The sequence below is a fragment of the Scyliorhinus canicula genome, chromosome 3 (assembly GCF_902713615.1).
Source record: "Scyliorhinus canicula chromosome 3, sScyCan1.1, whole genome shotgun sequence".
Lineage (NCBI taxonomy): Eukaryota > Metazoa > Chordata > Chondrichthyes > Carcharhiniformes > Scyliorhinidae > Scyliorhinus > Scyliorhinus canicula.
Genome location: NC_052148.1, coordinates 61,531,030 through 61,557,701, shown reverse-complemented (window position 1 = coordinate 61,557,701; position 26,672 = coordinate 61,531,030). Strand labels below are relative to the sequence as shown.

Sequence of the window (26,672 nt, the reverse complement as noted above, 5' to 3'; positions counted from 1 at the left end):
AGCAGAGAGGAGCAGTGAACCATTATTTTACCAGACTGAACGGCAGTACACAATTTGGTCAGCAGAGGTTGGTATTGAGACCCTCTCTGCTTATTATCTATTAATGACCTGGACTTGTCTGGACAGGGCACAATTTCAAAGTTAGCAGATGATGCAAGAACAATGAAGAGATAATATAAACTACATGGTACAATTATCAAGGGGTATATGGACAGAGGGATCTGGGGATATATGTACTTAAGTCTTTGAAAATGGCAGGAAAAGTTTGAGAATGCTGTGAAAAACATAGTTTTATTAATAAAGGAATAGTATACAAAGGCAAGGAGGTTGTATTGGTCCGGCCTCAGCTGGAGTAGTGTGTTCAATTAGAGGCACCACACATTAGACAGGATGTCAATGTATTAGAACGGATGCTTAAGAGGTTTACTGGAATAGTATAAGGAACAAGGATCTTGACTTATGTGGAGCAGCTGGTGTTGTTCTCCTTAAGGTTAAGGGGAGATTTGCTAGAGGTTTTCAAACTTTTAAATGGTTCTCAGTGGTAACAAAGAAAAATTATTCCGGGGGGGGGGGGGGGGGGGGGGGGGGGGGGGGGGGGGGGGGGGAGGAGGAGGAGGAGATCAAGTCTCCATTGGCCCTAGGAAAGAGTGCCCTACTTAAACCCACACCTCCACACTACTCCTATAACCCAATAACCCCACCTAAACGTTTTGGACACTAAGAGCAATTTAGCATGGCCAATCCACCTACCCTGCACATCTTTGGACTGTGGGAGGGAACCGGAGCACCCGGAGGAAACCCATGCAGACACGGGGAGGACGTGCAGACTCCACATAGTCAGTGACCCAAGCCAGGAATCGAACTTGGGACCCTGGAGCTGTGAGGCAACAGAGCTAACCGCTGTGCTACCATGCCACCCCAAGGACATTTTTTTTAAAAACAGCAAGTATTTGTGATCAGGAATGATAGGGTGGTTGAAGTAGATCTGATAGCAACATCCTAAAGTTACTTGGAAGTGCACTTATTGAGCAATACCAGTTTCTCCCGTGTGCAGACAATCAAAATGGTTTCCTCTTTTTCTTACAGAACAAGATGTTGTATCTTCTCGACACGTATCAGCACAGCTTGGTGGGAATGCTTTTCAAAAGAGAAATGGATAAATAAACAAAGGGAAGAAATTTAGAGGGTTGTGAAGAAAGAGTAAAGGAGTGGATCGCTCAACCAAAGATTCAACACAGGGGTTGTGGACTAATTAGGCTCCTTTTATCCTGCATCATTCCATTATTTTACATTGTCCTTTGACCTACTTTGCTGCATCTGTATAACTTTAAAATTTGGAGTACCAATTATTTTTTTTCCAATTAAGGGCCAATCCACCTACCCTGATTTGATTTATTGTCACACGTACCGAAGTACAGTGAAAAGTATTTTTCTGCGGCCGAGGGAACGTACACAGTACATATATAGAACATTGACAAATGGTACATCGACAAACAGTGATTGGTTACAGTGTGGAACAAGGGGCCAAACAAAGCAAATACATGAGCAAGAGCAGCATAGGACGTCGCGAATCGTGTTTTTATAGGGAACAGATCGGTCCGAGGGAGAGTCGTTGAGGAGTCTAGTAGCTGTGGGGAAGAAGCTGTTCTTTGGGTTGTAGGGATGAAACCCACGCAGAGACGGGGAGAATGTGCAAACTCCACATAGACCCGGGATCAAACCCGGGTCCTCAGCGCCATAGTGCTATCTGTATAACACTCATTTTCTAACCACACTTACAATTAAGTTTTAAAATTGAGGACTGCATGGCACTTTATATTGTCCAGCTTTCAAGGAAGAAAAGTGCATTTGCTCCCTGTGGAAAATATAGCCTGACAATTTGATAGAACAATGCTTCTTTTAATGGACCTTGGCCTTTAAGATTAATCCTCATCACCAGTAATGTTTCAATAAAGCTGGATCAGTGCCAACAAATTTGGCTGAATAGAATGATTTAAACGTTTTCCCCCTTAAGAATCCAAGTTAAATTTTACATTTATGGACTTGGCCAGAGTTATTTCAGCACTGTTATTACATTCTTTTAAATAAATAACCGGAGACCAAATAAACCATCTCCCGAAGTTTCATATATGCCTAGATGCAGACCACAACAACGAATGTGCAACCAAGTACACAGAATTAATGAATTTGGCTAAATATTAAACCACACTAATTATTAACCAACAATTGATTTTATCCAACTGCACTTAAATTAATTAAGTACAATTTTCTAAATTTTGGCTCCAATGGAGACAGGAAGCAATTGGAAAAGAGACCAACATCAAAAACATACTACTGCATATATGTGGTATTTATGTGATGCCTATGTCAAAAAATCATCTCAGCATTTTAAAAAAGGGAAACATTTACACTGAACAGGAAGTAAAAAAGTTCTCAGGCGGACACAGAAACTTTGGAAATATGTTTTGTGGTGCATTTGAAAACAGTGAGAACTCTAGCCAGGTAAAGAAGTTTTGAATGCGATTTTACAAGCATAAGAGCACAGCCTTTTAAGAAGATAGAGGCCCGGGATAGACAGCAATCGAGAAAGAGATCAGGTGAGATACATAGCTAGAAACTGTTACCCTAAACAAGTGGCATGAAGGCATGGTGAAATTTGACCAGTATTTTGAACTTGATTTGCTGGGTTGTAGGGCTTTGACAAAGAGTAATCGGACGCCTAACGTTACCTCTTTTCTCTCCCTACAGATGCTGTTAGACTTGCTGAGATTTTTCAGCATTTTCCCTTTCGTTTCAGATTCCAGCATCCGCAGTAATTTCCTTTTCACTTGTAGGGAACCAGTATGGCTGGGATAAAATCTGTATGCATAAGATACAGGGCAGAGTTCTCCCATTTTGAGACCAAGTGCCATGGTGGGGGCGGGCACGTGGAGTGTTACCCGCGGCTGGCCTCAACCTCATTATTAAAGCATTTGGGTGTTTTATGCTGTATTTGGTGCCTGGATGGTGCCTAGTCCACCATCGTGTCTGGGTGCCATACTGAAAGTGCGCCCAACATCACTGACTCAAAATTGAAGACGGTGGATCTCCTGAAAGTGAAGCTGGATCTCTGGGAGCACTCCACAGCCAGAACATGGACCTATTGAAAACGAAAACGGATGTCCAGGCACATTTGAGGCTGCAAATGGGCCCCTTCAGGACACCTAATCTGGAAGGTCCACCTGCAGATGCACCCCGGGCTCACTGCTGTGGTATTTCAGGGTTGGTGCTGTCCTCCGTCCTGAACTCTGGGGGACAGCCTGAGGCATTGTTCAGATGAGTCCCGACATCTGCACGCCACATTATTCCAAGCACGTTTCACACCTGCGTGTTTACTATTGGCATCGCGGACAATATGGCATTGGGGGAATGGGGGGGTCAGGCCTTCATCTGCCATCCCATTAACCGGAAACAAATGAGATTCATGCCAGTCTCTAGTGGGTTTTCTGCCCCACCATGGTGAGCACCAACTAAAAACCCCGCTATAAATTCATACTGGCATGAAACAGATTTTTGGGCCTCCCGCCATATTCCCCCCTCTCCCCAAACAAACTCGGCAGCTTTTCAGAATTCCACACACCGTCTTACAGGTCAATGGGGGAAACTATTTACCCGTGCTGATGGTTGTGAAATAATCACTTCACCGCAAAACTGATATTCTTTAAAAATAATGTTCCTTCAGTCAGATTGCCAGGATGAGGGGCATGCGCAGGGGAGAGATACCTGTAGGTCGAATACACTGGCATCTACTCTGAACGGAAAAGTATTTTTCTTAAAATAAATATCAATCCATGGATGAAAAAAACATTTAATTCTTGAGAATTCTGTTAAAATACCCAATGCCACTCCTGTACAGTACACAGTTATGATAGCCATGAGCGGCAGAGTTGACACTGGCATGAATCCAATAATAATAATAATCTTTATTATTGTTACAAGTAGGCTTACATTAACACTGCAACTAATTGAACAGATTTTTGTGGGGCAGGGCTAATTCAAATTCGAAAGGTTGGTATTTTCTGAATTAAATGAGGCTCCACATACAATATTTGCATATTTAAAAGAGGTCACATATATCTTACAAAACACTCAGTGCACTTAAAATACTTCAGAGCTAAAGAATGTTTTATGTGAGTGCAGTGCATTCTAGTTCCGGAACTTTAAATCACCAGACAGACAGGAGCAGATGGCAACTCTGGAGCAACAGAAATATAATCTTTAAAAGGTATGAATGTGCAAACTACTCATCCTTTCCTAACCAGAAATAAGTATTCAGTTCAATCTTACCAGAAACGGACTTGCTGACACCGGCACATCCTGAATGAGTTCAATTTCCTGAACAGCAACTGCATTTCTGGCAACAGTGATGAGAATCGTCCTATGACATTCTACACTATGGGTTCCAATGAAACAATGGGGAGGAACTGCAATGACAATAGCTAGTTGTCTCCCAAGCATTCACAAGGTCAAACTTTCATCATGGAAAACATGATTTTTTTTTTCTGAACCAGAGCCAGTTGTTAAGTGGCAGTTGAGAATTCTGACTTTTCATAGCCCAGAAAGAACGGTGATTGGATGAGCGGATGCGCTTCTGACCAGAAGAGCGTGAATTTGTGGGAGATGTCAAGCGTGTGTCTCAACATCATCACGCACTCCCACAATATTTTGGTTGGTGGGCGAGTTGCAAGTGTGCCCACCAACAATCTGGCAGGCAATTTAGCCCAATGAGGCTCCAATTGAACACAATTTAATATGGCCAGTCTGCTTTTACGATTGACAGTCAGGCTGATTGTCCGGGCGGCCTTTGATTTTCAGCTGCGACCCTGAGCCTGGGGACTAAGGTCTGTGTTGCCTAGACACTCGGGGCATGGCTTTAACATTGACATTTATTGTTCACTGGTCAGCAACTCCCTGAGACAGCTAAACAGTGGCTGCCCCTCTGAGGGAGCACATTAGAAATGCCAGCCTGCACCCTTCCTTTTCTTGGAGCCTGACCTCTCCGGCAGTGCTGAGCCTTTCACAGAGTGTGTTTCCTGCTGGAGGAGGAGATTCACTAGGTTAATCCCAGAGCTGAAGGGGTTGGATTATGAGGAGAGGTTGAGTAGACTGGGACTGTACTCGTTGGAATTTAGAAGGATGAGGGGGGATCTTATAGAAACATTTAAAATTATGAAGGGAATAGATAGGATAGATGCGGGCAGGTTGTTTCCACTGGCGGGTGACAGCAGAACTAGGGGCATAGCCTCAAAATAAGGGGAAGTAGATTTAGGACTGAGTTTAGGAGGAACTTCTTCACCCAAAGGGTTCTGAATCTATGGAATTCCTTGCCCAGTGAAGCAGTTGAGGCTCCTTCATTACATGTTTTTAAGGTAAAGATAGATAGTTTTTTGAAGAATAAAGGGATTAAGGGTTATGGTGTTCGGGCCGGAAAGTGGAGCTGAGTCCACAAAAGATCAGCCATGATCTAATTGAATGGCGGAGCAGGCTCGAGGGGCCAGATGGCCTACTCCTGCTCCTAGTTCTTATGTTCTTATGTTCTTATGTAATTGGCCAGCTGGTGTGAAACTACACTCCGGGGCCAACTGCGGCCGGGAACACATCTACTTCCAGACCCGGCCGGTGCACACGCTGGATGGTTGAAAAATTCAGGTCATAAGAGTTATTTAACCTACCAAATCCTATGGTTCCACTTGCAGCTAACAACCAAAGTGAGATCCAGCAGGTTTCCCGAATTCTGCCCAAATCTTTTTCATCAAGTCAACCATGTCAATTGCAAAAATACATGGCTTGCTCCTGGGTGAATGTCAGCAGACTAAATATTTGCTCCAAACTGAAAATCCCAGAACACTGGTAAAGAGCAAATTTGCTCCGTAATATAATCACCTGACTGGCAGCAGGATTCATTCCTCAGAGAATAAAGACAATGAACTCCAGCAACTTGTAATGGGTAAGTGCTCTGAGTGACAAAATAAATTCATGTCACAAGTTTCAAGGCAACCCAATTTGTGGTTATTTTAAAACCTGAAGATATTTATCACTACGTGAATGTTGAAAACGAGAGAATGCAGACAGCAGTAACCTTCATTACATTAAATGCATGGAAAGAAGTTGGACCACAATTGTCAATATGTCACGATGAAACAGTTGGCAAAGGCGATGGGTTGGCAACTAATGGAGCGTTAGAAAAATTGCTTGATGCACACGGAAGCAAAGTTGGTATATTCTGCTTTAAGGCCTCAAATACATAACGAAAAGGGTTTTGATTTCATGCACTTACTGAGTACTCTGAATGGGTCTTTGCAATGTTGGTATATCCATCAAGCTCAGTGATGAGCTGAAACGATGTGCCATTTAAGCATCCACATGGACTGTGCTCCATTCGATTTCCCCCTTCCACAGCTGAGTATAAACTCCCCTGGTAATTGGGGGTGGGGTTTCCCCTTAACAAGGGAAACCTACTCTGTATAAACATCCTGGGTGCAAGTCAGGGAGAACAAAGAACAATACAGTACAGCACAGGAACAGGCCCTTCGGCCCTCCAAGCCTGCGCTGATCATGTGTCCTATCTAGACCAACCACTGGTATCCTTCTAAACCCCGTCTGTTCATCTGTCTATCCAGGTAAGTCTGAAAGGTTCGCTAACATATCTGCCTCAGCCACCTCCCTTGGCAGTGCATTCCAGATAACCACCAGCCTCTGGGTAAAAAAAAACCCCCGCTCATCTCCACTGATCCTTTCTCCCCTCACTTTGAACTTGTGCACCCTTTTCTGTCCTGGGAAAAAGCCTCCAATTGTTCACCCTATCTATATCCCTAATATTTTACAAACTTCTATTAGGTCGCCTCTCAGCCTCTGTCTCTCTCGGGAGAACAATCCCTAGAACAATAAACAAGTTTATTAAACCTCTCCTCATTGCTAATACCCTCCATACCAGGCAACATCCTGGTAAACCTTTTCTCTCCAAAGCCTCCGTGTTATTCTGGTAGTGTGGTGACCAGAATTGGACACTGTATTCCAAATGTGGCCAAATCAATGTTCTATATAACTGTAACATAATTTTTGAGCTTTTATACTTGATACCCCGTCCGATGAAGGCAAGCATGCCATATGCTTTCTTTACCACCATTTCCACCTGTGCTGCCACTTTTAAGGATCTGTGGAAGTGCATGCCCAGATCTCTCATGTCTCTATGCTCCTGATGGTTCTGCCATTTATTTTATAGCTCCCATCTGAATTGGATCTACCAAAATGCATCACCTCGCATTTATCCAGGTTAAATTCCATCTGCCATTTCTCTGCCCAATTTTGCAGCCTATCTATATCCTGTTGTATTCTCTGACAATCTTCATCACTATCTGCAACTCCTGCAATCTTAATACCATCTTCAAACTTGCTTATTCGACCCCCTACTTTTTTTCCCTAGTCATTTATATATATTACAAAGAGCAGAGGACCCAGAACTGATCCCTGCAGACCACTACTAGTTACAGACCTCCAGTAAAACACCCTTCCACTGCTACCCGCTGTTTTCTTTAGCCAAGCCAGTTCTGGAACCAAACGGCTAGTTCACCCCTGACCCCATGTGATCTAATCTTTTGCATCAGCCTGCCATAAGGGATCTTATCAAATGCTTTACTAAAGTCCATATAGACAACATCCACAACCCTTCCCTTGTCAATCATTTTTGTCACCTCTTCAAAAAATTAAATCAAATTAGTGAGACATGACCTCCCTCATACAAAACTCTGCTGTTCGTCGATAATAAGACCATTCACTTCCAAATATGCACAGATTCTGGGCTGGATTCTCCGCCCTCGGGACTAAGTGCCTGCGCCGTCGTGAACGCCGTTGCATTTCACGACGGCGCGAACAGGGCCCAGGCACGACCTATTCTGGCCCCCACAGGGGGACAGCACGGCGCTGGAGCGGTTCACGCCGCTCCAGCCTCCTTACATGGTGTCGAATGGGCGCCGCGCCAACCCGCGCATGTGCAGTTGGGCTGCGGCATCCTGCGCATGTGCAGTTCGGCTGCGGCATCCTGCGCATGCGCGGGGAACTTCTTATGCTCGCCGGCCCCTCACCAACATGGCGCCGGGGTTCTGGGGCCGGCTGCGGTCGATCGCGGGCCAGGCCCCATCGAAGGCCCCCCCCCCCCCCCGTGAAGGATACCCCCTCCCACTTCCCCTCCCCCACAAGCCACCCCTCCCCCCAGTGTTCCCGCACAGTTCCCGCCGGCAGCGACTAGGGGTGAACGGCGCCAGCGGGACTGTCATTTTAAATCGCCGGCCTCTCGGCCCATCTGGGCCAGATTCTCTGAGCAGCCCGGCGCAATTCTTGCAGCGCTGGTTTCGGGGGGGGGGGGGGGGATTCGCATGCAGGTGTCAGGGCGGCGCGGCATGGCGTGACACGCGCGGCGCCCCGGCAATTCTCCCACCCAGCATTTGGGGGGGGGGGGGGGGGGGGAGAGAATACCGCCCTCTATCTCTGAGAATCTTTTCCAACAATTTCACCATCACTGACGTCAAACTCACTGGCCTATAATTACTCGAATTATCCTTGCAACCCTTCTTAAATAACGGTACAACATTGGCTCTCCTCCAATCCTCCAGGATCTCACCTGTGGCCAATGAGGACACAAAGATTTCTGTCAGAGGTCCAGCAATTTAATCTCTTGTCAACCTCAGTAATCTGGGATAGACCATCTGGCCCTGGGGATTTGTCTATTTTAATGTTTTTTAACACACCTAACACTTCCTCCCTCTTAATAACGACCTGTTGTAAAGTGTTTACACATTCTTCTGAGACATCACCAATCAAAGTGACCCTCTCTTTTGTGAATACCGATGCAAAATACTAATTAAAGGGCCTCACCTACTTCCTGTGGTTCTACACATAATTTCCCTCCTTTGTCCTCGAGTGGACTAACTCTCTAGCTACCCTCTTATTTCTAATATACGTATAAAATGCCTTGCGATTCTCCTTAATCCTGTCTGCCAAGGGAGGGTGGCCTGTCGGGGACAGGAGTTGTAGTTTTGATAATCCCATGTATACCTTAATAAACCAGCCACTCATTTCTACCCTACCGTGTGTTCCTGTCATCCCTCCAGTTCAGGTTCTACACTTATAAAACCTGATAGCTGTCAATATTAGGGGTGAAGTTTAACCTCACAAAATGGGCTGTTCTGGGGCAAGGGTAAAGTATAAAAAGCTAAATCTCACCTGGGCCCGCTCACTTCCGGTTCTAACCAAGGTGGGCAACAAATCCATTCCCAGGAGACAGGTCGGCACTTTAAATAATAATGCTGAGGCCAAGTGCCTAATTTTTATTCTCCATTTGAAATTTAATCATGGCCATCTAGGTATTCCAGGGTTCAGAATTGGGATCACAACTTGATCGTCTTCCAATTGCCTGGTAGATCCTGGTCAAACCTCATCAGACATGGGCTTCCCCATGGGCAGCACGGTGGTACAGTGGTTAGCACAGTTGCTTCACAGCTCCAGGGGCCTAAGTTTGATTCCTGGATCATTGTCTGTGCGGAGTCTGCACGTTCTCCCTGTGTCTGCGTGGGTTTCCTCTGGTTTCCACCCGCAGTCCAAAGATGTGCAGGTTAGGTGGATTGGCCATGCTAAATTGTCTAAAAAGTTTAGGTGGGGTTACTAGGCTACGGGAATAGGGTGGAGGTGTGGGTTTAGGTAGGGTGCTCTTTCCAAGTGCCGGTCAGACTTGATGGGCCGAGTGGCATCCTTCTGCACTGTAAATTCTATGATTGCGAGCCACCCTCAATCCTTCTGGATACCACACACAACTATCAACCATTCCCCCAGCTTTCAACTTCCCTAACCCGAGTTCTCTGATTATCTCCAAAGTCTCAAATCCATCTCCTCCCAATCCCCAAGGATCTCCGACCACATCAGCACCTCCCGCTACTCGATTGAAAGCACGGGCCTACCTGCTCTTACTCCCCAAGTGACTGGAAGACTTTAATAACATGCCAATTTCTTGCAGTTTTGCTTCAGTTGTGGAACACGCATCGCCAAAGGTCAAGCACTATGCAATAAAATTTATTTTTCTTTGCTTGTAAATTCATAATATCCAGGCAAACTCTAATTTTCTTCTTTTATTCTTCATGGGATGTGGGCACCGCCATCGAAGCCAGCAGTTATTGCCCATATTTAATTGTCCTCGAGAAGGTCACGGTGAGCCTCCTTCTTGAATTGCTGCATTCTATGTGGTCAAATCTCAAAGTTTTGTTATGGATCTATTCACTAACTTATTAATAATAGATGCTAGAGGAATGGCACCTTGGTGCACAGCAAATCCAGAAATGTTCGGCTTCAACAGGATTCTAAAGTGATTAAATAAATAAACTCCTGTCAAATAAGAGTTTCTTTCAAAAACAAATACCGTTGGGAAGAATGTTTTGTTTTGGTTTTTTTTGGAGCACCAAGGTCAAAATCAAATACAGTACACTTAAAACGGAAGCTTGAATGAGTTTGTGAAATTTAGCTAGTTGAACTGGACGAACCTAACTTCAAGGACAATATTGGAATGGAGCAGTACACACCTGTCAGTATCACTATAAATGGTCCATCATAGTGCTATTTGCAGCAAGTTTCAGGGATCACCTTCATGGCAGCAAAAATGGGAAAGCGTAGGTCAAGTTGCCCCTATATAATTGCATCAAAAAGCTACATGGTCTCATAAAAAAAGATATCTGGAACTAAAGCCGGAGCTGAGGCTGCAACTCTTCCCAATTCATGGGTGGGATTCTTCAAAAACCGGCGGGACGGGCAACTCCGACACGAAGGAGTGGTGTGAATCACTCCAGCGTTGGTCAGCCCACAAGGTGCGGGATCCTCTGCACCTCAGGGGCTAGGCTGATGCCGGAGTGGTTTGCGCCGCGCCAGCCGGTGGGGAAGGGGTTTGGCGCCACCCAACCGGTGGCGAAGGCCCTCCACCGGATGGCGCGAGTTGGCAGATGCGCGGGAGTGCCAGCGTGTGCTGGCGTCATCCCAGTGCATGGGGGAGGGTCATCTCCGCGTCGCCTATCGCGGAGGACCACAGCGGCCAACGCGGAATAGAGTGCCCCCATGGCACAGTCCCACCCGCGGATCAGTGGGCTCCGATCGCGGGCCAGGCCACCGTGGGGGCACCTCCCGGGGCCAGATTCCACCCCCCCCCGCGAGGACCCCGGAGGCCGCCCGCGCAGCCAGGTCCTGCCGGCAAATGCCTGGTGTAATATACGCCGGCGGGACTGGCCAAAAACGGGCGGCAACATGGCCCATCGTGAGCAGTAGAATCGCCGGGGGGCCGCTGCCAGTAGCCGCTGACTGGCGCGGCGCGATTCCCACTCCCGTCAAATCCCCGCCTCCGGAGAATTCGGCAGCCGGCGGGAGTGGGATTCACGACGCCCCCGGCGATTCTCCGACCCGCCGGGGGGGGGGGGTCGGAGAGTCCCGCCCCAAATCTTGCAATTAGCTGTTAAAGTGCAATGCACAATTCGAGAATTAAGAATGAATCTAGTCTCTCCTGTAAATTGCTGCTTAAGTAACACAAGTTTATTTCTCCCAGTAGTTTGGTGGACACAAGTTCAGGATTTGAAAAGTTTTATAAAATAAATGGGTGGCAACCAGCTATTGTTATATAATAAACAGGATAGCTATACCTAGTGAAATGTATCTGTACTGAAAAGTATTATATGCCTCTACTGATTGAGGAGGAGGCCATTCAGACCACCCAGTCTGGGCCTTTCAAAAACTAACCCTGTTTGTTCTTCTCAATCTTCTCTCTAAATTGCACAGGTGCCCGGTCAATCAGTAAATTATATGCAGGGAACAAACAAGCTGCACACAAGCAACATTACCTTTAGGGTGTGCACATGCGTGGCCATAATAATTTTAAAGGGACTGCACAGTGCAACAAACCTGCCACACACACCGAATGGAAGTGAGAGTGAATATTGGTCTCAGTCCCTTCCTCCTTCTCCAGAACTCTTAACCTTTTCTCCTTCAAGTATTTGTTACATTCTCTTCTACAGGCTTCTTTGGATACACTTGGCTCCGCTTCCTGCTCCAATACTATTGCCTCTGTATCCCCAAAGGTTCTAACCTTTGCCCTTCCCTGTTTCTCATCAACATGCTGCCTCCCAGTGACATATCCGAAAAGTCAGTTTCCAAATGACGGTGTCTGACTTCCTGCTGGCTGAGCAGAAATTTCCATCAACAAAATATTGGCTATGATCTTCAGGCCCTGCCAATGGACTTTGTTCCACTGTCTACAACTCCCTGGTAACTTCAGAAGCAGAACCAGATTATTCTCAAAAATGGTGCCACATTTGAACCTGAAATTAGTATCTCGCTACATAATCGGCACCATAACTAAGACCACTCATTTCTGGTTCTGTAACATCACCCACCTCTGTGCCTACCTCACCTCATGCGCGACTGAATTCCTCACCTTTGTCTCTGTTACTTCCTGGTGACCATTCTACCATATTTCCACCCAGCCTCTCAAATTTAAACCTATCCAAATCTCCGTTGCCTGTTTCGTAATTTGCCAGTGTGATGAATGTAGGAATTTCAAATGTATTGTATTATATGTATTTGGCGCAGCAAGGGTTTAAAAACCTGGGTTAGTGTGTGTGAGACAGCTGTAACCATGTTTTAGAAGAAGTCCCAGTTTGAAAGACAATGGCCGGGATTCTCCAACCCTGCGGCTAGCTTGGTGCGATGTTGTCATTACTGGGTGGAGCTACGGTATCAAGCATTTTGCAGGGAAAGCAGGTCAGTGAAGTTCTAGATGAAGCTGAGAACAGAGGTCAAGAAGTTTGCTCACTACAGTTCAGTTAAAGATATAGGGCGGGATTCTACTGTACCCGGCGGGGCGAGGGGTCCCAGCAGGACGGAGTGGCGTGAACCACTCCGGCATCGGGCAGCCCCAAAGGTGAGGAGGATTCTGCACCTTCAGGAGCTAGGCTGGCGCCGGAGTGGTTTGCGTCCCGCCGGCCGGCGTGGAAGGCCTTTGGCGCCACGCCAGCCGGGGCCGAAGGGACTCCGCCGGCTGGCGCAGGTCCGCGCATACGCGGGAGCATCAGCGGTTGCTGACGCCATCCCCGCGCATGCACGGGGGGGGGGTTCACCTTCTCACCAGCTATCGCGTAGGCCGGCGCGTAGGAAAAGAGTGCCTCCACGGCACAGGCCAACCCGCAGATCGGTGGGCCCCGATCGCGGGCCAGGCCACCATGGGGGCACCCCCCGGGGCCAGATCGCCCTGCGTCCCCCTCAGGACCCTGGAGCCCGCCCGCGCCGCCAGGTCCCGCTGGTAAGGGACCAACTCTAATTTACGCTGACGGCGCCTGCATAGAACGAGTGGGGCTTCAGCCCATCGCTGGTCGGAGAATTGCCCCGCAAACCGGCGCGGCGCAATTCCCGCCCCCGACAATTCTCCAGCGCCGGAGAAAATTCAGCGGCCGGCGGGGGCAGGATTCATGCCGCCCTCTGGCGATTCTCTGACCCGGCAGGGAGCTGGTCGTAGAATTCCGCCCATAGTAATCTTTCAAAGTAATTCAGACTTGCCTGATTAGAAGGTGAGCAGAAGTAGCTTCTTAAGAAATACAGCCAGAGTTTATGCATGGTTCTGCCAAGAGTCTCAAAGAACATATCTGTGTGCTAATGGTACTTGAAGTATGTTGAGAATGGAGGTAGTTTTTCTTGTTGTTCGAGTGGGAATAAAGGCACCAGTTAAGGGTATTGCAGTCACTGTGTCAAATAGCTTGTTTAAGGGGTCATTGTAAGCTATTTTCTGGTGTAATGTTAAAGATTTTAATACTGTGTTAGTAATAAAGTTTGTTTCAAAATTACCATATCCCTATTTCTTCATGCAATCACTCCTGGAGTGAAATGTCCTTTCCTAGCATCCTTACAAAATTGAAATAAAATATTGGGTTTTTTGTCCAGTATCCTGGCCACTATTGGGGTTTGGTCTGCAAATGTAATACCAGGTCCCATCAAGCTACAACCATCCAGTGGTTGTACAATCAAGGCCAGTGCAGTACGGAGGGACTGTTACTCTATCAGAAGTGCGGTCTTTCAGAAGTGCGGTCTTTCAGATGAAATGTTAAACCGCAGCCCCTCAAGTGAAAGTAAATGATCAATCCCTTGACTGCAATTCGAAACACTTCTGCTTGTGACTTCTGTGCATGTTCAAATTATACGGTGGGAAAAAGTCTCAATTGCTGCAGCTTTGTGCCTCCCCTGTATCAAAACATCTCAAAATAATGACATTTAATGTTGCAAAGTTGTTACTGACATCACAGAATTAGCTTTGTGTTTCTTTGGTATGATACACAACTGCTAAAAGGCAGTGTTGATTATTAGTGCTAGAAAGGCCATCTTTAAATTGCGACATACCTTTTCTCAGCACCATCTGTGCTCTAGTATATCTCTTGACCTGAAGATGCTGGGGATATGGTTCGGAGTGGCTGGGGCGTGCACCAAAAACTGGGAGGAGCGCATTGCCACGGTAAGACAGAAACTGGGCTGGTGGGAGCAACGCCCCCTCTCCATTGCGGGCAAAACCCTGGTCATCAGGTGTGAGGTACTCTCGGTGTTACTGCACGTAGCGCAGGTCTGGCCCACTACCCGACCCTACGCTACAGCAGTCACCCGGGCCATCTTCAAATTCATCTGGAGATCCCAGATGGACCGTATCCGAAGAGACACCATGTACAAACCTCTGGATAAAGGAGCGGGGAACGTACCCAACGCCTCCCTCATCCTGATGGCCACCTTTGTGTGCAGCTGCATCAAGCTGTGCATGGACCCCCGGTATGCAAACACCAAGTGTAACTACATACTGAGGTTCTGCCTGTCCCCGGTGTTACGAAGGATGGGCCTGGCCTCATTGCCGTGGAACGCTCCAATTAGTTGGACTGTGCCGTACCACATGGAAAAATATTTGAAGAAAAACACCTTTGACCACAAGGCAATGAAGCAGTGGTCGGCACGTAATGTCCTCGAGGCCCTCAGGGAAAAGGAGACTGTGGAGGATGTTGGGTGGGTCCCTGAGCAAACTGTCAGTCATCTGGCAGAACGCCTCATCTTACACCAGAACTTACAAACAAGCACCAAGACCTAGCTTGGCTGGTGGTGAGAAGGCCCCTCTCCGTCAGATTCTTCATGTACACCCGAAGGCTCAGCGCCATTGCGTGCCGCCCTCAGAGTGGCTGTGGGGGAAATGAGACGGTCACCCACCTCCTTGTGGAATGTGCCTTTGCAAAGATCTGGAGAGAGATGCAGTGGTATTTGTCAAGGTTCTTCCGAGCAGCTCTGTGACACAGGACTCTGTGCTCGACGGACTGTTTCCAGGGACACACACCAAAACAAACATCAACTGCTGCTGGAAGGTCATCAACTCGGTGAAAGGTGCTCTTTGGTCTGCCCGAAACTTGCTGATCTTCCAGTGCAAAGAATTGTCCTCGACCGAGTGTTGCAGACTGGCACATTCCAAGGTCCAGGACTACGTGCTGAGGGATGCACTCAGGCTTGGGGCAGCTGCTGCCAAGGCGCAATGGGGAAAGAACACGGTGTACGGTCTTACCAACAAATGCACACCGAGGTGTGGGTAACAGTGTAAAACCCCTCGGTCTGGGTCATTAACACTAATGTATAAAAGAAACATGACGATGTAAATATTTAAGAAATAATTGTAATGTAAAGAGGGATATGTGTGTAATGTCATCCCAATTGAATGGAAGAAAGTCAAGGGAATGTGTAACTTTGATGGAAATGTACAGTCAAGACAATTCGAAATGTTCTGTAATGTTTATACTCCACCGCCCCCCTCCCCCCCCATTCCCTTACCGAAAGGTCCAAAATGTGCGTGAATTATGCAAAGATAACTAAATTAAGTTGAACTTCACCTGTCACTTCATTAAGCAGCATCATTCACGTATGGATGTATTTCTTGCATTAAAACCAGTTTTCCCACATAAAACCCCATTTTCAAAACAATACAAAAATCAATACCCATTTAAGCCTTTACGGTCAAAAGGCTAAAGTCTTTTCGAAAACTGTGCCATTAAATCAACATGCAATGCTTTCGAGTCCGACAAGCAAAACTGCATTTCAATGAAAATGCTGATCAAATTTGATCAAGATAGAACCTTGCACAAGGCTGCAGATGGATATTCAAGAAATTCACTCAGTTTCTAAGCAGAAACAGAATTAACAAATGTAAAACAAGCTGATGGCACTAGGGGATGCACAATCATGCTTTAGATTATGTTGTCTGAAACACTCATATTTATGTACGAAGTTCAATACACTGATAAACACAAATTTTCAATACATTTGCGATGCAACATTTTAAATATGCCTGGATAGAATTTCATAACTTGGGCTATTTTATTTTTAAACTTAACCATTTCATTTAAAATGGTTAGAAATTGCCCTCTGTAATATTACCTGAAACACTGTTTCACATTAGGTTACAATGTTACTTCACTGAATTAGTGATATACTTCACTAGTGCATTTAGTTATCATCAAGATAACCACAGCTCATAATCTCCAGTTCTTAGCCCAAATATTGTGTTAAATCTGAAGCTGCTTGGATGGAGGTAGGTGAAGAGGCTCGGAGAATCAGCAGCGGCTGCGCGAATCGCGCCACGCCGCCCTGACACCGGCACACTATTGTCTACACAGCAGAGAATCGGCGCCATTGGCGCCAGCGTGGTTGGCATGGCCCCGGTCGCGGGCGCTCTCCGTGGCCGGCCTGCCAATTCTCCGACCCGAATGGCTGAGCGGCGGTAAGAAAAGAGCCGAGTCCCGCCGGCGCCGTTCTAACCTACTCTGGGCTGGCGGGTCCTCGATGTGTGAAGGTCGGGTGTTGGACTTTGGCCGAGAGGGGAGGGGGGGGGGGCTCCAATGTGGCCTGGCCCGCGATTGGGGCTCACCGATCGGCTGGCCAGTCTCTGTGGCTGGGGGCCTCCTTTCCTACGCACCAGCCCCTGTAGTCCTGCGCCATATTGCGTCAGGGCCGGCGCATTGAAGGAGGCCACTGTGCATGCGCGCGTTGGTGCCGGTTCCACTGCGCATGTCCTCTTTGGCGCTGGTGCACCTGCGCATGCGCGGATCCCGCGGCGCACAATTCCCGCCAGGATCTGCAGCTGTAGGGGCCAGAATTAGTCGTGGGAGCGGCCCGTTCATGCAGTCGTAAAACATGACGGCGTTTACGACAGCATGGACACGCTGCAGTGCATCCCAGGTGAGAATCCCACCCCATGTTTAAGCTCATGCACAAAAATGCAATCCAGTGAAATATTAATAGGAGTACACTTAGACAAGCCATTCCCTATGGTCAGAGGTCAAATAGAGATCGTGCTTGCTCGGCAGAATTGGTCCAAACATATATGAATGATTTTTGAACAAGATGATTCTTTGCTTCCCCCAGACCCACAAAATGCCTCCAATGTACCCCATTTCACTTCGTTGTTCGGGAGCACAGAACTTAAATACTGCTGAAAGTAGACACATATTGTCAAAGCTTTTCATCTAGCACACATCAGGACAATGCGCAAGAATGCCAAATTGTAAATGGAACAATAGGGCAGCACGGTGGCCTAGTGGTTAGCACAACCGCCTCCCGGCGCTGAGGTCCCAGGTTCGATCCCGGCTCTGGGTCACTGTCCGTGTGGAGTTTGCACGTTCTCCCCGTGTCTGCGTGGGTTTCGCCCCCACAACCCAAAAATGTGCAGAGTAGGTGGATTGGCCACGCTAAAATTGCCCCTTAATTGGAAAAAATAATTGGCTAATCTAAATTTAAAAAAAAAAAGTAAATGGAACAATAGTTTATACTGCATGAGAAAAGAGTGTTGAATGGTTGGCAACTGGATTCTGATTGGCAAAGGCATTGCCATGGCGTATGCATCAGCGAACTGATAACTGTCGGTGAATTGCCAAACTTTGTTTAAAGTCAAACCAGGCAGGTTGACTCTGATTAATCAAGGCCTTGCCTTGGGGAATGAACCAGAGAATAGCTCTCACCTGTTCAGTTTAATAGCACAATGTGGCACATGTTTATTCTATCTGCAAAGGACAAGGCCCTGTGTATTAATGTATGTTGCTTCTAGCACACATAAGCCTCACTGTGAGCATAATTGATTATCTTAAATGGGTTGTCAGTGCAATTCTTAGCACACTCAGGATTTTCAGCAAATGTTGTCCAATCGCAGAATCACATTTAATGTTGGGTACTGTGATTTGAGTTTTGCAAGCACAGGCTGGTTGGGTACAGTCAGCACTTTGCCTGACTGGCACGAATTTCCAGCGGAATTTCCGTTGGTGGCTGCCACAGCGATCATGAAACCAGCATGAAACTCATTTGCATCCTGCTAATGGAATGCAGATGAAGGCTCAACCACCCACACCCAATTCTCTGTGGCGCCAGTGGGAAACCATGCCAGTGTGAATCATGTTTGGAAAATGTGGAATGCAGATATCAGGACTCACCTGAAAAATGCCTGGGGCTGACTCAAAAGTTCAGGATGGAGGCCACCAACAACCCAAGAACATCACAACAGTGGGTGTGGGGTACATCTGCAGGCCGACCTTCCAGATTCGGTGTCCTGGAGGGGGTCCATCTTCCAGCCTCTTCCTGGAGATTCAAGTTAATTTTCAGGAGGTCCACCTTCTTTCTTCAATGATGGATCAGTTACAGTGGGCAGTTTTTCAATATGGCACACTTATAGGACGGTGGACCACGTTCCATCCAGGGTTGCCCCACCACTGAATATGGTGTTAAGCACCCTAGTGCATAATTAGTGAGATCGGGCTGGCAGCTTTGGTGTGATTCCCCACCAGTCTCCACAGCGGAAACACTCCACATTCCTACCCCAGCTGCGGCATTTAGTCCTGGAATGGGGGAATTCGCCCACTGTCTTAAAACATTCAACCAACATTTATTTGGTTGCTAAGTAGCTATCAAATCTCCTCGCGGCTTTCTTTTCTCCAAGAAAAACAGTCCTAACTTCTTTAATCTATCTAAATAACTCAAGCTTCTCATTCCTGAAACCATCCCCATGAATCTTCTTGCACCCTCTGCAATGACTTCACATCCTTCCTCAAGTGCGGTACCCAGAACTGGATGTAATACTCCAGCTAAGCACAAAATTATATCTTATACAAGCTCAATATAACCGCCTTGCTCTTGTACTCTATGCACCAGTTAGAAAATTCCAGGATACTGTATGCATTATTACCCACTCTCTCAAACTGTCTTGCCACCTTTATTGACGTATGTACACATATACTTTGGAATCTCTGCTTCTGCATGTCCAGTCCCCCTCCCACAGCCCAGAGTTTCACCCTTTCCTTTATCTTTTCTCGCTTTGTTCTTCCTACCAAAATGAATCTCTGCATTGAACCTCATCTGCCACATCTCACCCATTCAACCAACTTGCCCAGTTCTTTCTGAACTACATTACCCTCCTCACAATTCATAATGCTTCCAAGCTTTTTATCATGAACACACTTCGAAACTGTGGGCGGGATTTTCCGCTCCCGCGAAAAATCGGGAAGGCCGTCGTGAACTCGGCCGAGTTTAACGACGGCCTCGGAGGCCACTCCTTTCACTTATTCACCGCCACCCAGGGGGCTAGGAGCGGCCCTCTGTAACTCTCGGCCGACGGGCCTTGATGCTTGCGTCAAGGCAGCGCGCCGAGAATGACGCGGCCGTCGCGCATGCGCGTCTGATGTCACGACGGCTGACGGCTCCAACCCGCGCATGCGCGGTGGCCGTCTTCCCCTCTGCTACCCCGCAAGACATCGCGGCTTGATCTTGTGGGGCGGCAGAGGGGAAAGAGGGCGTCCCTCTGAGACGCCGGCCTGACGATCGGTGGGCACCGATCGCGGGCCAATCCGCTCCTGAGCACGGCAGTGGTGTTCACTTCCCTCTCCGCCCCCCACAAGCTTCAAACCAGCTTTTGGCGCCATGTTCACGACGGCAGCGACCAGGTGTGGTTGCCGCCGTCGTGAACCAGTCGGGAACGGCAGGCCGCTCGGCCCATCCGCGTCGGAGAATCGCCGGTTGCCGTGAAAAACGGCGAGCGCCGATTCTTCCGAGCGGGGGGGTGGGAGAATCGCGGGGGCGCCCGGGAGGCGTGTCGTGAGTCACCTGGCCCTCCTGCGATTCTCCCACCCGGCATGGGGAGCGGAGAATCGCGCCCTGTGTCTTATACACGAGGATCATGCTCATCATTATGTATCAGGAAAAACAAGGGTGCCAATACTCACTCCCAGGGAACTCCACTACAAAATTCCTCCAGTTTGAAAATCATCAATTAGCCACAACTCTGTTTCCTGTCATTCCACCAAAATCGTATCCATGCCATTACAGTTCCTTTTATTCCATGAGCTATACCTTTACTCCCAAATCTGTTCTGTAGCACTCAAATTCCATCAACAGCATTACCCTGATCAATCCTCTCTCTCCATTCTCTCTTCAAAATGTTCCAAGCTCGTCAACATAATCTTTCCTTAAGATTTAATCTTTACACATTGACTTTGCTTCATGAACCCACATTTGACCATGTGGCGATTGATTTTGTCTTTCTAACCTTCTTTGGACAAGAGTGCAATGTTTGTAATTCTCCAGTCCTCTGGCACCATCCCTCCTGAGTCTAAGGAAGACTGACAAATGATGGCCATAGAGAATATCGTTAATGAAGATTAGATAAAGAATGGGCCCCAGCAGAGAGCCCTGAGGCACACCTGCTATTGACTGAACATGATCGACAGCCACTCTATTTGACACAGAGTGCAGTCAGTAAGGAAGTCAACAATTCACTGACAAGAATCCCATGTACATTTAATCACATCAATTTTATTATGTAGCGGTACGATCAGCCCCGTCAATTGCCTTTAAAACAACTGTTGTAATAATGGCTGCAGTTTGGGCAGCACGGTAGCACAAGTGGATAGCACTCCTTGGAAAATAGGAGACAGGTTTAGATAAAGGATCTGGATCGGCGCAGGCTGGGAGGGCCGAAGGGCCTGTTCCTGTGCTGTAATTTTCTTTGTTCTTTGTGGCTTCAAAGCGTCAGGGTCCCAGGTTCAGTTCCCCGCTGAAGACTGTGCGGAGTCTGCACGTTCTCCCAGTGTCTGCGTGGGTTTCCTCCGGGTGCTCCGGTTTCCTCCCACAGTCCAAAGACATGCAGGTTAGGTGGATTGGCCATGATAAATTGCCCTTAGTGACCAAAAAGGTTAGGAGGAGTTATTGGGTTACAGGGATAGGGTGGAAGTGAGGGCTTAAGTGGGTCGGTGCAGACTCGATGGGCCAAATGGCCTCCTTCTGCACCGTATGTTCTATGTTCTGAGTTGTTCCGGGCTTATCGGTGTTTTTACAAAGAGAGTTCACAACATCAACCACACAGTGGATTGTCGATTTTCCGGACTAGCTGCCAATGCCAAACTGATGGCACTCAAGTAGGGTACCAATGTCTGCTGAACGCCACATGAACTGCTCCACAACTTAGGGAAGTGATCTTTGAGGCGACAGGCCTAGTTTGTCCAGTGTTGTTTCGCACTGGAAAAAACTGCTCGGTTCCATTTATGTAGAACTACTCAAAGAACAAAAATCAATACAGCACAAGAAAAGGCCCTTCGGCCCTCCAAGCTTGTACTGGTCACGATATCAACCTTCACTAAAACCCTCAGTACTTCCTTGTGCCATATCCCTCTATAACCATCATAGCCATGTGTTTGTCAAGATGCCTTTTAAATGCCGTTAATGTATCTGCTTTCACACCCTTCCCTGGCAACGCATTCCAGACACACCACTCTCTGCATAAAAAATCTGCCTCGCACATCTCCTCTAAAGTTGCCCCACAGACCTTAAACCTATGCCCCCTGGTGACTGACCCCTCCATCCTGGGAAAGAGTGACTGCCCATCCACTCTATCCATGCCCCTCATAATCTTGTAGTCCTCTATCAGATCACCCCTCAACTTCCGTCTTTCTGATGAAAACAGTCCGAGTCTATTCAGCCTCTCCACATAGCTAACACCCTCCAGACCAGGCAACATCCTAGTAAATCTCCTCTGCACCCTCACCAAAACCTCCACATCTTTCTGGTGTGGCGACCAGAATTGTGTGCAATATTCCAAGTGCAGCCTTCCCATGGTTCTATACAACTGTAGCATGACTTGCCAGTTTTTATACTCGATGCCCCATCCAATGAAGTCAAGCATCCTGTATGCTTTCTTGACTACCTTGTCCACTGTTGCCACCTTCAAAGATCTGTCAACCTGCTCGCCCAGATCTCTCTGCCTTTCTACATTCATAAGAGTTTTACCATTTATGGTATATTTCCCCTCTGTTAGACCTACCCAAAATGCAATACTCCCTCAGCAAAGAAGCCCTTTAGAACATTAAACTCATAGGTGACGAGCCAGGTAAGCTTGGCTGAAACTCCGTCTGGAGAAGCTAACTTTCCAGGTTTAATTATAAAGAACTTTCACAAGACTTCCCATGGTTGGATCATAGGTTTTCTCACCATTAGAAATGTAGTCATTGGGAGTAGTCCAGATCACCACTGGCAATGGCAAGTCGCTGGGACTGATCTCCATTAGAAACTGTAACGTTCGGGGTTGAGAAGCTGATGTCATCAGTTTAATGTGTTAATGACACAATTATAGACTGTCTTTCTTTGCATTTTCAATGTCACACTACACATTGTTACGGTTCTCCTTCCACTCCTGGTCCCCACAGTGTAAAAGCCTTTAACATTTTGTGACATTAGTCATTTGAAAGTAACATGACAAATATCTAATTCATGGTTCCTGTTAATATTTTATAGGTAATTATTAGTTTTGGAAAGAGTTTAGCTTAACTCTAGAATTTGAGATGACTGCAATTAAAACAGCTTTGAAGATTGCATTCATGTTGATTTAAGACAGGGGTTCCCAAACCTGGATCTGTGGAAGCCAGGGGGTCCGTGGGTGCCCTCCAGGGGGTCCGTGGGAGCCTTCCAGGGGGTCCGTGGGAGCCCTCCAGGGGTTCCGTGAGAGCCCTCCAGGGGGTCCGTGGGAGCCCTCCAGGGGGTCCATAGGAACCCTCCAGGGGGTCCGTAGGAACCCTCCAGGGGGTCCGTGGGAGCCCACCAGGGGGTTCGTGGGAGCCCTCCAGGGGGTCCGTGGGAGCCCACCAGGGTGTCCGTGGGAGCCCTCCAGGGGGTCCGTGGGAGCCCTCCAGGGGGTCCGTGGGAGCCCACCAGGGTGTCCGTGGGAGCCCACCAGGGGGTCCGTGGGAGCCCTCCAGGGGGTCCGTGGGAGCCCACCAGGGGGTCCGTGGGAGCCCACCAGGGGGTCCGTGGGAGCCCTCCAGGGGGTCCGTGGGAGCCCTCCAGGGGGTCCGTGGGAGCCCTCCAGGGGGTCCGTGGGAGCCCTCCAGGGGGTCCGTGGGAGCCCTCCAGGGGGTCCGTGGGAGCCCACCAGGGGGTCCGTGGGAGCCCACCAGGGGGTCCGTTGGAGCCTTCCAGAGGGTCTGTGGCAGGAGAAGCTCATTCGTAAAAAAGTTTAAAATGCTGCAGGGCTGGTTGTCCAATCAGAGGCTGGCTTCTTCAGAAACCAGCATATGACCAGATAAACTGGGAATAGCAAAAAACCCAAATCTCCATATAAGGGAAGAGCGTAGACAGCAGTGATTGGAGGAGCAGGCCTTGGAATGGAACTTGGGGCAGGGAGCTGCAGTGGCTTGGGGTGGCAGATTGGCTTTGGAGCATGAAGGAGTGAAAGATTAGGGAGGACGAATGTGTGAGAGAGTGGGCGGGGAGAGTGTGAGAGAGGGTGTGGTGCGTGTGCGCATGTGTGCGAGAGAGGGGTGGGTGTGTGTGTGGGTGTGCAAGTGAGAGAGGGAGACATGAGTGTGTGAGGAAGATTGAGGGGAGTGTGTGTTTGTGTGTGTGCCCAATATGAGTATCAGCTTTCCAACATAACTCCTCCCATTAAAATTGACAAAAGTTAACACTTCCATTTTTTTAATAAGAGAACATTTTAGATTACCATTCTTAAAATGGGTGCTACTTCCAGGGGTTAATGGTAAGGGGCCATGAGTGGATGGGTTGACCAGGGGTTGTGAAGGGGCCATGTAGCTGGCGAATGTATTTGTGACTGTGCGCCTCTTCCTAATTCCTAATATATCTATAGATTGCAGCTAGAAAAGACTTGTTTACATTTAGTTTTCTGCGTTCACAGCAAAAAAGAGCATAGACATTGAAAATGCTTGGGATTCACTGATGCTCTTGGGAGGTTACTAGGGGTTCTGTGGCTTGAGTATTTTGGGGGATCCTGACTTGAAGGGTTAACAGCCAGAAAGACAAGTGTCATCACAAATCAAGTCTGCTTACTTCGCTGCAGAACTGGGGCGCAATTCTCCGAGCCCTGTGCCAGGCCGGAGAATCGGCGCAACCACGTCACGACACCCTGAAGCGATTCTCTGAGGTGCAGAGAATCTGCACCATTTGCGCCGGCACGTTTGATGCGAGCAGCCGCGTGGAAACGGCAGAGTCCCGCTGGCACCGTTCACCCCTGGTTGCTGCCGGCGGGAACTCTGCGCGAAGGGTCGGGGAGAAAAGTGCTCCTTCACCAGGGGGGCCTCCAATGGGGTCTGGTCCGTGATCGGGGCTCACCAATCGGCGGGCCGGCCTCTTTCCCCCCCCCCCCCCTCCACCGGGCCTACTTTGTTGCGCAGCCGGCCCCTGAACCCCCACGCCATGCTGCGTAGGGGTCGGTGCACTAAAGACGTCCCCCACGCATGCGCAGTTTGGCGCAGCCCAACTGCACATGCGAGGGTTGGCGCGGCGCCCATTTGGCGCCGGGAAGGGAGGCTGGAGCTGTGTGAACCACTCCAGCGCTGTGCTGGTCCCCTGTGGGGGTCAGAATCGGTCGTCCCCGTGCCTGCTTTGCACCATCGTGAAACGCGACAGTGTTCATGACTGCGCGAATATTTAGTCTCCATTTTGGAGAATCGCCCCCCTGGTGTCTGCAAAGAAATGTAGTCTGGAGAGATAGTTTGTTTTGAATAAGGGCTGAATTAGTTTAAAAGCATTCAGTGAATGGCTACATAACCAAGAAAGGCTACATAATCATGGAAATGGGTGGAGCTTAAAAAGGTTCTCTGGTTTCAATTTATCTGACTGTTGTATTTCACAGGACAATGCTACACTTGGAGATTGCTGCTGTTAGCAGACTCCAGGGAGTTAGGGCTCAGAAGAGTTGAGCTGAGGAGATTGTGGAATGTCACCTATGCTATGTTGAAGATGGTTCGGGCTCAGAGGATGCCCTGGGAGTCAGTTGTAGCTTGGTGCAGCCAGGAGGCTGGAGTTTGGAGGACAGAGAGAGTTTAGAGATGGCCTGTGAAAGAGTTGGAAGTGTGCCAGTAAATGCAGTTTATGAATCCAGTGGAACACAGCTCAGGAGAAGAAATTGAACCATCGGGAGGTGAGTAGTCATTGAGATAGTTCGGGGCCGAGTAGCTAGAGGGAATTCAGAGGCTAGATGTTCAAAAGTGAAAATTTGAAATTCCACATGAGGGAGGCAGACTTTTACTGAGATTTTGTGACTGAATTACCACTGACGTCTGGGTGGGTGCTGAGAAATATGTGGGATCTATGTTGGTTGCTTCTGCCATTTGATGTGCAGTGTAGTGTGGCGGACCACAGTCTGCCTGTTACGTTATACTAACCTCATGATAATTCTTAATGTTAAGAGTATAAGATAGGTATTGTAGATTGTTTAACTTTGCAGACTTAATATAGTAATGTTTATTTTATTTGTTTAATACTGTGGAATCTTGTGGCTTTATTCTCCTGATGGGCAACTGGCATTTCAAATTCTGTTTGCTTCAAACAAAATATTACTGTCCCTAAACAGATCACAACAAACTGTAGTATGTACATTTACTGTAGTTACTTTCTTTGTTTTGAAAGGCCTATTCTGAATCCATGAGGTGGCTTTAAATTTAACAGACTATATAACTGTGAGTGAGAAACCAAATGTGTTGCCTTCTCAAAGATATCCACTAAGTAATAAAAATTGCTTTCATGGACACAAATTTTTAGATCGATATATCATAAAACAAAGTATTGAATATACTCATTCAAAACATGCTGATAAAATCCAACTCCATTAACAACCACTTCTGGTGTGTATAATTAAAATCAATATAATCAAAGGGTCATGCCTCAAGGGGAATGAGGATCTGGATACCATTACCAAATCAGGGACCGTGTTAGGGAAGCCCATCTGGCTCTCGTGTACAAGACAAAGCAAAATCTACTAATGACACTTGGTAACAGGCATGGGTTTGGCATCAGCTTACAAAAAGTGAATGTGACGGCTGTCATTTGCTATCCTTTCAGCTGGAACACGCTACTGCATGTGAAGTAATTGCCAGCCAAGTTTACATCGTCTGTCACTGAAAATCACAAATGTTTTTTCACACGTGACTTCTTTGATAACATACAAGATTAAAATTTTCAGCACACTTTATTCTGAGCAAGTTGCTCCTATTGAATACTTATTTTGCATGTTGCAAAGTAGCTTTTAAGGCGTCTTTATGTTTATGTAGCTGCCCACC

The 26,672-nt window shown here is 47.7% G+C and overlaps 1 protein-coding gene and 1 long non-coding RNA gene across 4 annotated transcripts in view; one reads left to right on the top strand and one right to left on the bottom strand.

Moving 5' to 3' along the window:
* Positions 1 to 26,672, bottom strand: part of rai14 (retinoic acid induced 14) — a 339,420-nt gene that overhangs the window by 195,837 nt on the left and 116,911 nt on the right. The gene's annotated exons all lie outside the window — the stretch shown is intronic.
* Positions 4,227 to 26,672, top strand: part of LOC119962692 — a 57,489-nt gene continuing 35,043 nt past the window's right edge. Inside the window, exon 1 of the long non-coding RNA XR_005459935.1 lies at positions 4,227 to 4,264. This is a non-coding gene — a long non-coding RNA (uncharacterized LOC119962692). The remainder of the gene's footprint in view (positions 4,265 to 26,672) is intronic.